Consider the following 10,213-nt stretch of genomic DNA (forward strand, 5'->3'; position numbering starts at 1 on the left):
CGTGAGGTGAAAATGCTCCGTGTTGGGATTATTGTCATTTAGTGAAGGTGTGGAGCTAATTTGTGGTGCATTTTTACTGTACCGTTTATAAGTATCCAGCATGTACCGTGCATAAGTATTCAGCATGTACCGTGCATAAGTATTCAGCATGTACCGTGCATAAGTATTCAGCATGTACCGTGCATAAGTATTCAGCTTGTACCGTGGATAAGTATTCAGCATGTACCGTGCATAAGTATTCAGCATGTACCGTGCGTAAGTATTTAGCTTGTACCGTGCATAAGTATTCAGCATGTACCGTGCATAAGTATTCAGCATGTACCGTGCATAACCAGCATGTACCGTGCATAAGTATTCAGCATGTACCGTGCATAAGTATTCAGCATGTACCGTGCATAAGTATTCAGCTTGTACCGTGCATAAGTATTCAGCATGTACCGTGCATAAGTATTCAGCATGTACCGTGCATAAGTATTATTTATTGAAGTTCTTGTATTCTTGTGTATACTGATCAGTGTTACATATTTAATACTTTAACCATAAGTCTTTGCCTAGAGGGGAAGGCCCAATCCTCCTCCTAGGCTGTATTTATTAGTTAATTTAACGATAAATTGATCAATGTCTTCCACAGGACCTAGATGTAGATGTAGATGTAGGTCCGGAGCTTTCGGCTTTGCAACGACACTGCTCCTTACTTCTTCTCGTCCTTTGTTCCGCTAATGTTGAAGTTCTTTTTTCTTCTTTTCCCGCTGTGTCCACCTCTTGTATATGGCGTCCTTGTATTTTGTGTGGGTTGGTGAAGAGGATATGTCCCAGCGTGTCCCTGCCAGCCCCTGCCACAAGCGGGGGTGGTTGTGGCGGCAGCGCTGGTGGGAGGGCCGCCTCGTCTGGGTACCCGTAACATTGCAGCAGAAAATGATGCAGGGTTTCTTCCTCCTCTCCACACATGATGCGTGTTGTGTCCTCATTTGTAAATCTTTTTGTGCCGTTAAGTGACAGGTTGTTGGTTCTGGCTCTGTACAGTGTCTCTGAGGCTGGTGTGTTGGCGTACAGTTGCTCCTAACATATCATCCTTGTTTGAAATGCCTTGTAAATTTCTAGACTGGACTTCTTTTCTCCACTCTTCTGTGTCCCAGCGTTCCAATTTCATTATTAATTCTTCTTTACTTAATGTCTCTATGTCTTTCAGTTCTTTGTACACTAGTTGTAGTTCAAGGCTCTCATCAAGGTGTAAATTTAAGGTAAAGCAGCTTCCCTTGGGCATATTTTGCAGCTCCTAATATTGTCCTATAGACGCTTACATATTTCTGCTTCTGTAAAATTGAGTATCTTTGCTCCATACAATATATATGGTAGACATGTTTTTTCCAGTAAGCTTTTCTTATTGTTAATCTTTGCTATGATGGAATATGCCAGGTTAATTAGCCATCCCTTTGTGCCTTCTCTATCATTTTTATGCTTTGTGAAGATGTTTCTACTGTTTGTTAATGTTATGCCCAGGTATTTCATCTGTTATTTGTACGCCCTCTATATCTAATGGCTGTTTATTTCTCCTAGTAATTTTATGTTATATTTGGCTCTTTCTACACTTTGGGACATTAAGAGCCCATCTCAGCAAAGAAATAGACCACTTATATCGATGTTAACACTTCCAAAACCTCTTTCTTCCTCCATTTTGTTGATAATTAGACATGTTATATGTTTAAAAAGGGCGGTAGAGGCAGCGCAGCCTTGTCTTACTCCACTGCTCACTGTTATCTTAGTGTTTGTTACTTTTATTAAGGTATTATCGTCTTTATAAACGCTGGGAATGGCGCTTATCATATCTGGATGTGTCTCGTATTCTATCATGGCTTCATCTATCTCCAGAATGCCTTTATTTTCTCTTATTGCTTCTTCTTCTGGTAATAAATAGTTTGCCTTCCTTTTCCTTGTAATTTTTCGATATGGTCTCACAATTTTGTCTTATCTGCATTCAGCTGTGTCTTTTCCTGTCTTTTCCTCTCCTAAAGTGTCTGTTAAGCTGTTTCCTGGTTGTTATTTCCCTAAAAATGCATTAATGGAGGTTCTTTGATTTGTGTATCAGTCTTAAACTTGAATGTTCTTTTTTAATGCTGCTGAGGCAAATTTACTATCAAGATCAGGATTAAAACCACCACTATCACCACCACCACCACCACAATCATCATCATTGTGTGTGTGTGTGTTGTGGTGTGTGTTGGCTTGTGCACCACCTCGCCACACCGCGCCACAGCTTGCCACAGCTCACCACAGCACACTACACGACTTAGTGCCTGGTTTGTTGTCTCTCTGTGTGTGTGTGTGTGTGTGTGTGTGTGTGTGTGTGTGTGTGTGTGTGTCTCTCTCTCTCTCTCTCTCTCTCTCTCTCTCTCTCTCTCTCTCTCTCTCTCTCTCTCATGCGTGATAGTTTCTGTGTGAGTTACAAGTTCTCTCTCTCTCTCTCTCTCTCTCTCTCTCTCTCTCTCTCTCTCTCTCTCTCTCTCTCTCTCTCTCTCTCTCTCTACGAAAACAATAATTCTACCACCACCACCACCACCACTACTACTACTACTACTACTACTACTACTACTACTACTACTACTACTACTACTACTACTACTACCTGAATGTGCGTGTGTGTGTGTTTAATATTTGGTTAAGTTAGGAACGGTGTGGAAACATGTGACGTGCAGTTATATACAGTTAATTCATTATTTGTACCAATATTTTACAGTCTTGCCTGATGAAATGTTAGGTTAGGTTAGGTTAGGTTAGGTCCGCAGGTGTACCATAGACACTTGTGCCCTCAAAATATGCCAAGCTGTCTTAAAATGCCCTCAAAACATGCCACTGTGTCTTTAAAGGCCCTCAAAATATGTTAAACTGTCTTAAAATGCCCTCAAAACATGCCACTCTGTCTTAAAATGCCCTCAATATATGTTAAACTGTCTTAAAATGCCTCAAAACATGCCAAACTGTCTTAAAATATCCTCAAAACATGCCACACTGTCTTAAAATGCCCTCAAAATATGCCACACTGTCTTAAAATGCCCTCAAAATATGCCAAACTGTCTTGAAATAGCCTCAAAATATGTTAAACTGTCTTAAAATGCCCTCAAAACATGCCACACTGTCTTAAAATGCCCTCAAAACATGCCAAACTGTCTTGAAATAGCCTCAAAATATGTTAAACTGTCTTAAAATATCCTCAAAACATGCCAAACTGTCTTAAAATGCCCTCAAAACATGAATCTTCATTTTCTACAGCTTCACAAACTCATGTGGGGGATTAAAATAGTGAAGACTGTGGCCATTAACCTTCTGCCTCCATAGACCCTTGCTAATGTCAATAAAATGGTCTAATGGTACACAAATCTCAAGGTAAAAATGTGTCCCAGTACTGAAGGTTAACTGACTGGCCAGAGACTTGAAAACCCAGTCAATCGATCAGTCAGTTCTGCGGCATTTGAAAACGTTATACCAGTCAGTTTTAAATAGCGACTTTGAAAACTGATGTCTGGTTGGATTAAGCTGATCTAGATGCAGCTAGTGGCAGGTGGTACGCGGCGCCTGCACATCCTTGAAAAACTGCGTCACTTCAACTAGAGCCTTTCAAAAGAGTGTTTCTCCTCTCGTAAATGCAGAAATGTTGTTAATCTGTCATTGGAACCTTAAAAACACTTATTACTTCAACTAGAGCCTTTCAAAAGAGTGTTTCTCCTGTTAATAATGCAGAAATGTTGTCACTCTGCCTCTAGAACCACAAAAACACTCTTAAAAACCCTTATTACTTCAACTAGAGCCTTTCAAAAGAGTGTTTCTCCTGTTAATAATGCAGAAATGTTGTCACTCTGCCTCTAGAACCACAAAACACTCTTAAAAACCTTATTACTTCAACTAGAGCCTTTCAAAAGAGTGTTTCTCCTGTTAATAATGCAGAAATGTTGTCACTCTGCCTCTAGAACCACAAAACACTCTTAAAACCCTTATTACTTCAACTAGAGCCTTTCAAAAGAGTGTTTCTCCTGTTAATAATGCAGAAATGTTGTCACTCTGCCTCTAGAACCACAAAAACACTCTTAAAAACCCTTATTACTTCAACTAGAGCCTTTCAAAAGAGTGTTTCTCCTGTTAATAATGCAGAAATGTTGTCACTCTGCCTCTAGAACCACATAAACACTCTTAAAAACCCTTATTACTTCAACTAGAGCCTTTCAAAAGAGTGTTTCTCCTCTCGTAAATGCAGAAATGTTGTTGATCTGTCATTGGAACCTTAAAAACACTCTTAAAAACCTGTTTCACTTCAACTAGAGCCTTTCAAAAGAGTGTTTCTCCTGTTAATAATGCAGAAATGTTGTTAATCAGTCATTGGAACCTTAAAAACACTTATTATTTCAACTAGAGTCTTTCAAAAGAGTGTTTCTCCTGTTAATAATGCAGAAATGTTGTTAATCTGTCACTGGAACCTTAAAAACACTCTTAAAAACACTTATTACTTCAACTAGAGCCTTTCAAAAGAGTGTTTCTCCTGTTAATAATGCAGAAATGTTGTCACTCTGCCTCTAGAACCACAAAAACACTCTTAAAAACCCTTATTACTTCAACTAGAGCCTTTCAAAAGAGTGTTTCTCCTGTTAATAATGCAGAAATGTTGTCACTCTGCCTCTAGAACCACAAAACACTCTTAAAACCCTTATTACTTCAACTAGAGCCTTTCAAAAGAGTGTTTCTCCTGTTAATAATGCAGAAATGTTGTCACTCTGCCTCTAGAACCACAAAACACTCTTAAAACCCTTATTACTTCAACTAGAGCCTTTCAAAAGAGTGTTTCTCCTGTTAATAATGCAGAAATGTTGTCACTCTGCCTCTAGAACCACAAAAACACTCTTAAAAACCCTTATTACTTCAACTAGAGCCTTTCAAAAGAGTGTTTCTCCTGTTAATAATGCAGAAATCTTGTCACTCTGCCGCTAGAACCTTAAAAACACTTAAAAACCTGCATCACTTCAACTAGACACTCTCTCTCTCTCTCTCTCTCTCTCTCTCTCTCTCTCTCTCTCTCTCTCTCTCTCTCTCTCTCTCAGGCAAAAACCTAACCTAATATTTCTCTCCACAGACAAACTATTCCTGTATTTTGGAAGAATTGAGATTGACGGCAGGCTTGACACCACCTCGGCCCACCCCAGCCCACCTCAGCCCACCCCAGCCCACCCCAGCCCACCCCAGCCCACCTCGGCCCACCTGGTCTGAGCCGAGCCAAGATGATACACGTATTTCTTGTCGACACTGGGACCATGTTGACATTTGAGATGAACTTAGCACTTGAGAGGTACGGAGAGCGAGAGAGAGAGAGAGAGAGAGAGAGAGAGAGAGAGAGAGAGAGAGAGAGAGAGAGAGAGAATGGGAGAGAGAGAGAGAGAGAGAGAGAGAGAGTGTTGAGTACCCTTGATATCTCTCTCTCTCTCTCTCTCTCTCTCTCTCTCTCTCTCTCTCTCTCTCTCTCTCTCTCTCTCTCTCTCTCTCTATACCCCAGCGTTGAACAAGATAAATTTTCAGAAATGTGTCTGATATCTTGCCAAAATAATAATAATAATAATAATAATAATAATAATAATAATGTGTTCGTGCGTGTGTGTGTTGCAGTGTTGAAGTCTTGAAAGGAGCGATACACAATGCTGTCAGAGTTCCGCCAGAGAAGCAGGTAAGTAGGCAACGCTCCTTAATGCCTTACGAAATAGATATTATTGTATTATTGTGTATATATTAACTCTAAAGATTTGTTTGACTTTCTCCGTGCATGGCCGACTTGTATAGCTTGTCAAATATTTATTCCATGTTTGCGATATTTCCTCATAACAAGATTTTAACCGTTTGAGTATCATGGTGTGTTTTATCTGCCTAGTTACGATTTTATTGAGCTTCGAATACTTGTAAGGGGTGTTGAAAATAGTGAAGACTGGCCATTAATCTTCTGCCCTCCATAGACCCTTGCTAATGTCAATAAAATGGTTTAATCGTACACAAATCTCAGTTAAAATAGTGAAGACTGTGGCCATTAATCTTCTGACCTCCATAGACCCTTGCTAATGTCAATAAAATGGTCTAATGGTACACAAATCTCAGTTAAAATAGTGAAGACTGTGGCCATTAATCTTCTGACCTCCATAGACCCTTGCTAATGTCAATAAAATGGTCTAATCGTACACAAATCTCAGTTAAAATAGTGAAGACTGTGGCCATTAATCTTCTGCCCTCCATAGACCCTTGCTAATGTCAATAAAATGGTCTAATGGTACACAAATCTCAATTAAAATAGTGAAGACTGTGGCCATTAATCTTCTGACCTCCATAGACACTTGCTAATGTCAATAAAATGGTTTAATCGTACACAAATCTCAGTTAAAATAGTGAAGACTGTGGCCATTAATCTTCTGCCCTCCATAGACCTTTGCTAATGTCAATAAAATGGTCTAATGGTGCACAAATCTCAGTTAAAATAGTGAAGACTGTGGCCATTAATCTTCTGACCTCCATAGACCCTTGCTAATGTCAATAAAATGGTCTAATGGTGCACAAATCTCAGTTAAAATAGTGAAGACTGTGGCCATTAATCTTCTGCCCTCCATAGACCCTTGCTAATGTCAATAAAATGGTCTAATGGTACACAAATCTCAGTTAAAATAATGAAGACTGTGGCCATTAATCTTCTGCCCTCCATAGACCCTTGCTAATGTCAATAAAATGGTCTAATGGTACACAAATCTCAGTTAAAATAGTGAAGACTGTGGCCATTAATCTTCTGACCTCCATAGACCCTTGCTAATGTCAATAAAAGGGTTTAATCGTACACAAATCTCAGTTAAAATAGTGAAGACTGTGGCCATTAATCTTCTGACCTCCATAGACCCTTGCTAATGTCAATAAAATGGTCTAATGGTACACAAATCTCAGTTAAAATAGTGACGACTGTGGCCATTAACCTTCTGACCTCCATAGACCCTTGCTAATGTCAATAAAATGGTCTAATGGTGCACAAAACTCAGTTAAAATAGTGAAGACTGTGGCCATTAACCTTCTGGCCTGCATAGACCCTTGCTAATGTCAATAAAATGGTCTAATGGTACACAAATCTCAGTTAAAATAGTGAAGACTGTGGCTATTAATCTTCTGTCCTCCATAGATCCTTGCTAATGTCAATAAAATGGTTTAATCGTACACAAATCTCAATTAAAATAGTGAAGACTGTGGCCATTAATCTTCTGACCTCCATAGACCCTTGCTAATGTCAATAAAATGGTCTAATGGTACACAAATCTCAGTTAAAATAGTGAAGACTGTGGCCATTAATCTTCTGACCTCCATAGACCCTTGCTAATGTCAATAAAATGGTCTAATGGTGCACAAATCTCAGTTAAAATAGTGAAGACTGTGGCCATTAATCTTGTGACCTCCATAGACCCTTGCTAATGTCAATAAAATGGTCTAATGGTGCACAAAACTCAGTTAAAATAGTGAAGACTGTGGACATTAATCTTCTGCCCTCCATAGACCCTTGCTAATGTCAATAAAATGGTTTAATCGTACACAAATCTCCGTTAGAATAGTGAAGACTGTGGCCATTAATCTTCTGACCTCCATAGACACTTGCTAATGTCAATAAAATGGTCTAATGGTACACAAATCTCAGTTAAAATAGTGAAGACTGTGGCCATTAATCTTCTGCCCTCCATAGACCCTTGCTAATGTCAATAAAATGGTTTAATCGTACACAAATCTCAGTTGAAATAGTGAAGACTGTGGCCATTAATCTTCTGACCTCCATACACCCTTGCTAATGTCAATACAATGGTCTATATCTATACAAGTATTCTTACGTACATCAAGAATATATTTTAAACGGTTCGTGTATAATATTTCAACACTTTGAGACTTGAGAGGCTTAATATTTGATCTGTTTGAACATCTATTGGTAGGTCAAATTATCTACACGCCAACGTCTGCCTCTCCCAAAAGCAAAAAATTCTGGAGCCATTCTTGTAGCCATTTTTTGCAGTCTCTCCAATTTCCTTGTGTGTTTTGTGAGGGGTCCACAATACGTCCCAACATATTTGCCGGAAACTCAATAATATCTCTCGGACATCTTACGTACCTGAGCTTCTTACTATGCGATCTTGTGCTTCTAGTGTCATATTCTTCTCTCAGGATCAGTTTCTCATTATCCACTTGGTCCAGTCCGTTGATCCACTCGTAAACTTGTACCAGATCCCCTCTCTCTCCCTCTCTCTCTCTCTCTCTCTTCTCTGTTCCAGCGTTGGTAGATCCATAGCCTTTAGTCTCTCCTCGTATGTCATCCCTTCAAATTCTGGAACCATTCTTGTGTTTTTGTGGTTCTAGGGGCAGAGTGACAACATTTCTGCATTATTAACAGGTGAAACACTCTTTTGAAAGGCTCTAGTTGAAGTAATAAGGGTTTTTAAGAGTGTTTTTGTGGTTCTAGAGGCAGAGTGACAACATTTCTACATTATTAACAGGAGAAACACTCTTTTGAAAGGCTCTAGTTGAAGTAATAAGAGTTTTTAAGAGTGTTTTTGTGGTTCTACAGGCAGAGTGACAACATTTCTGCATTATTAACAGGAGAAACACTCTTTTGAAAGGCTCTAGTTGAAGTAATAAGGGTTTTTAAGAGTGTTTTTGTGGTTCTAGAGGCAGAGTGACAACATTTCTACATTATTAACAGGAGAAACACTCTTTTGAAAGGCTCTAGTTGAAGTAATAAGGGTTTTTAAGAGTGTTTTTGTGGTTCTAGAGGCAGAGTGACAACATTTCTACATTATTAACAGAAGAAACACTCTTTTGAAAGGCTCTAGTTGAAGTAATAATTAATTTTTTCCTGTCTCTCCTCATATGTCATCCCTTCAAATTCTGGGGCCATTCTTGTAGCCTTTTTGTAGTCTCTCCAGCTTCCACACTACCCCTGCATAGTCCAATCTGGGGCTTACTATACGACTTATCAATTTCTTCATCATTTCTTTGCCCATGTAGTGAAATGCTACTCCAATATTCCTTAGCAAATTATGTCTCTCGGAAAACACTGTCTTAAAACACCCTCAAAATATGGCAAACTGTCTTAAAATGCCCTCAAAACATATCAAACTGTCTTAAAATCCCCTCAAAACATGCCAAGCTCTCTTAAAATGCCTTCTAAACATGCCAAACAGTCTTAAAACATCCTCAAACAGTCTTAAAATACCCTTAAAACATGCCAGACTCTTAAAATGTCCTCAAAACATGCCAAACTGTCTTAAAATGCCATCAAAACATGCCAAACTGTCTTAAAATACCCTTAAAACATGCCAAACAGTCTTAAAATACCCTTAAAACATGCCAGACTGTCTTAAAACACCCTCAAAACATGCCAAACTGTCTTAAAATACCCTTAAAACATGCAAAACTGTCTTAAAATGTCCTCAAAACATGCCAAACTGTCTTAAAATATCCTCAAAACATGCCAAACAGTCTTAAAATCCCCTCAAAACATGCAAACTGTCTTAAAACTCCCTCAAAACATGCCAAAATGTCTTAAAATAGCCTTTACCACTACTACTATTACTACTACTACTACTATTATATTTCCAGGTACTGCTGGCCTCAGGTGGCGAGACACTAGACTCCTGCCAAAGGGTGTGTCATTACTCAGCTGGCACCGACACATCGCCAATCTTCCTCTTCTCAAAAGTTGCCATAGAGGGTGCAGCTCCGCCAACTCCCTCTGTGAAACCTGGCAGTGATGGTGATCTTCGGGTGAGTTCTCTTCACAAAAGTACTATTTTAACTATGATAGAAAGGAGGTAGGATAGTCACAATTGGAGGAGAGGTGGAGGAAACATGGAGGAAGGTCTGTGTAGGTGGAGGTAAGTGGAGATGGCTTGTGGAGGGAGATATGGAGGAAAGAACAGAGAGTGATGGAGAGAAAATATCTGATTGTGATGTGAAATAGTCTAATGTTTTCAGTATTTTAACTATGATAGAAAGGAGGTAGGATAGTCACAATTGGAGGAGAGGTGGAGGAAACATGGAGGAAAGTCTGTGTAGGTGGAGGTAAGTGGAGGTAACTTGTGGAGGGAGATATGGAGGAAAGAATAGGAGGGTGTTTAGACCAAAAATTGAAAAAATACCTTGTTTTCAGTAGAGCATATTGTAGAAAAGTACTATT

The 10,213-nt window shown here is 39.2% G+C and overlaps 1 long non-coding RNA gene across 1 annotated transcript; it reads left to right on the forward strand.

Moving 5' to 3' along the window:
- The first annotated feature begins 2,140 nt into the window (after nt 1-2,140).
- LOC123506136 lies at nt 2,141-9,820 on the forward strand. Its single transcript, XR_006675360.1, has 4 exons — nt 2,141-2,297; nt 5,117-5,329; nt 5,644-5,701; nt 9,637-9,820. It is a non-coding gene; the product is annotated as an uncharacterized LOC123506136 (long non-coding RNA).
- The last annotated feature ends 393 nt before the right edge of the window (nt 9,821-10,213 follow it).

The sequence above is a fragment of the Portunus trituberculatus genome, chromosome 2, assembly GCF_017591435.1.
Source record: "Portunus trituberculatus isolate SZX2019 chromosome 2, ASM1759143v1, whole genome shotgun sequence".
In the NCBI taxonomy this organism is placed as follows: domain Eukaryota; kingdom Metazoa; phylum Arthropoda; class Malacostraca; order Decapoda; family Portunidae; genus Portunus; species Portunus trituberculatus.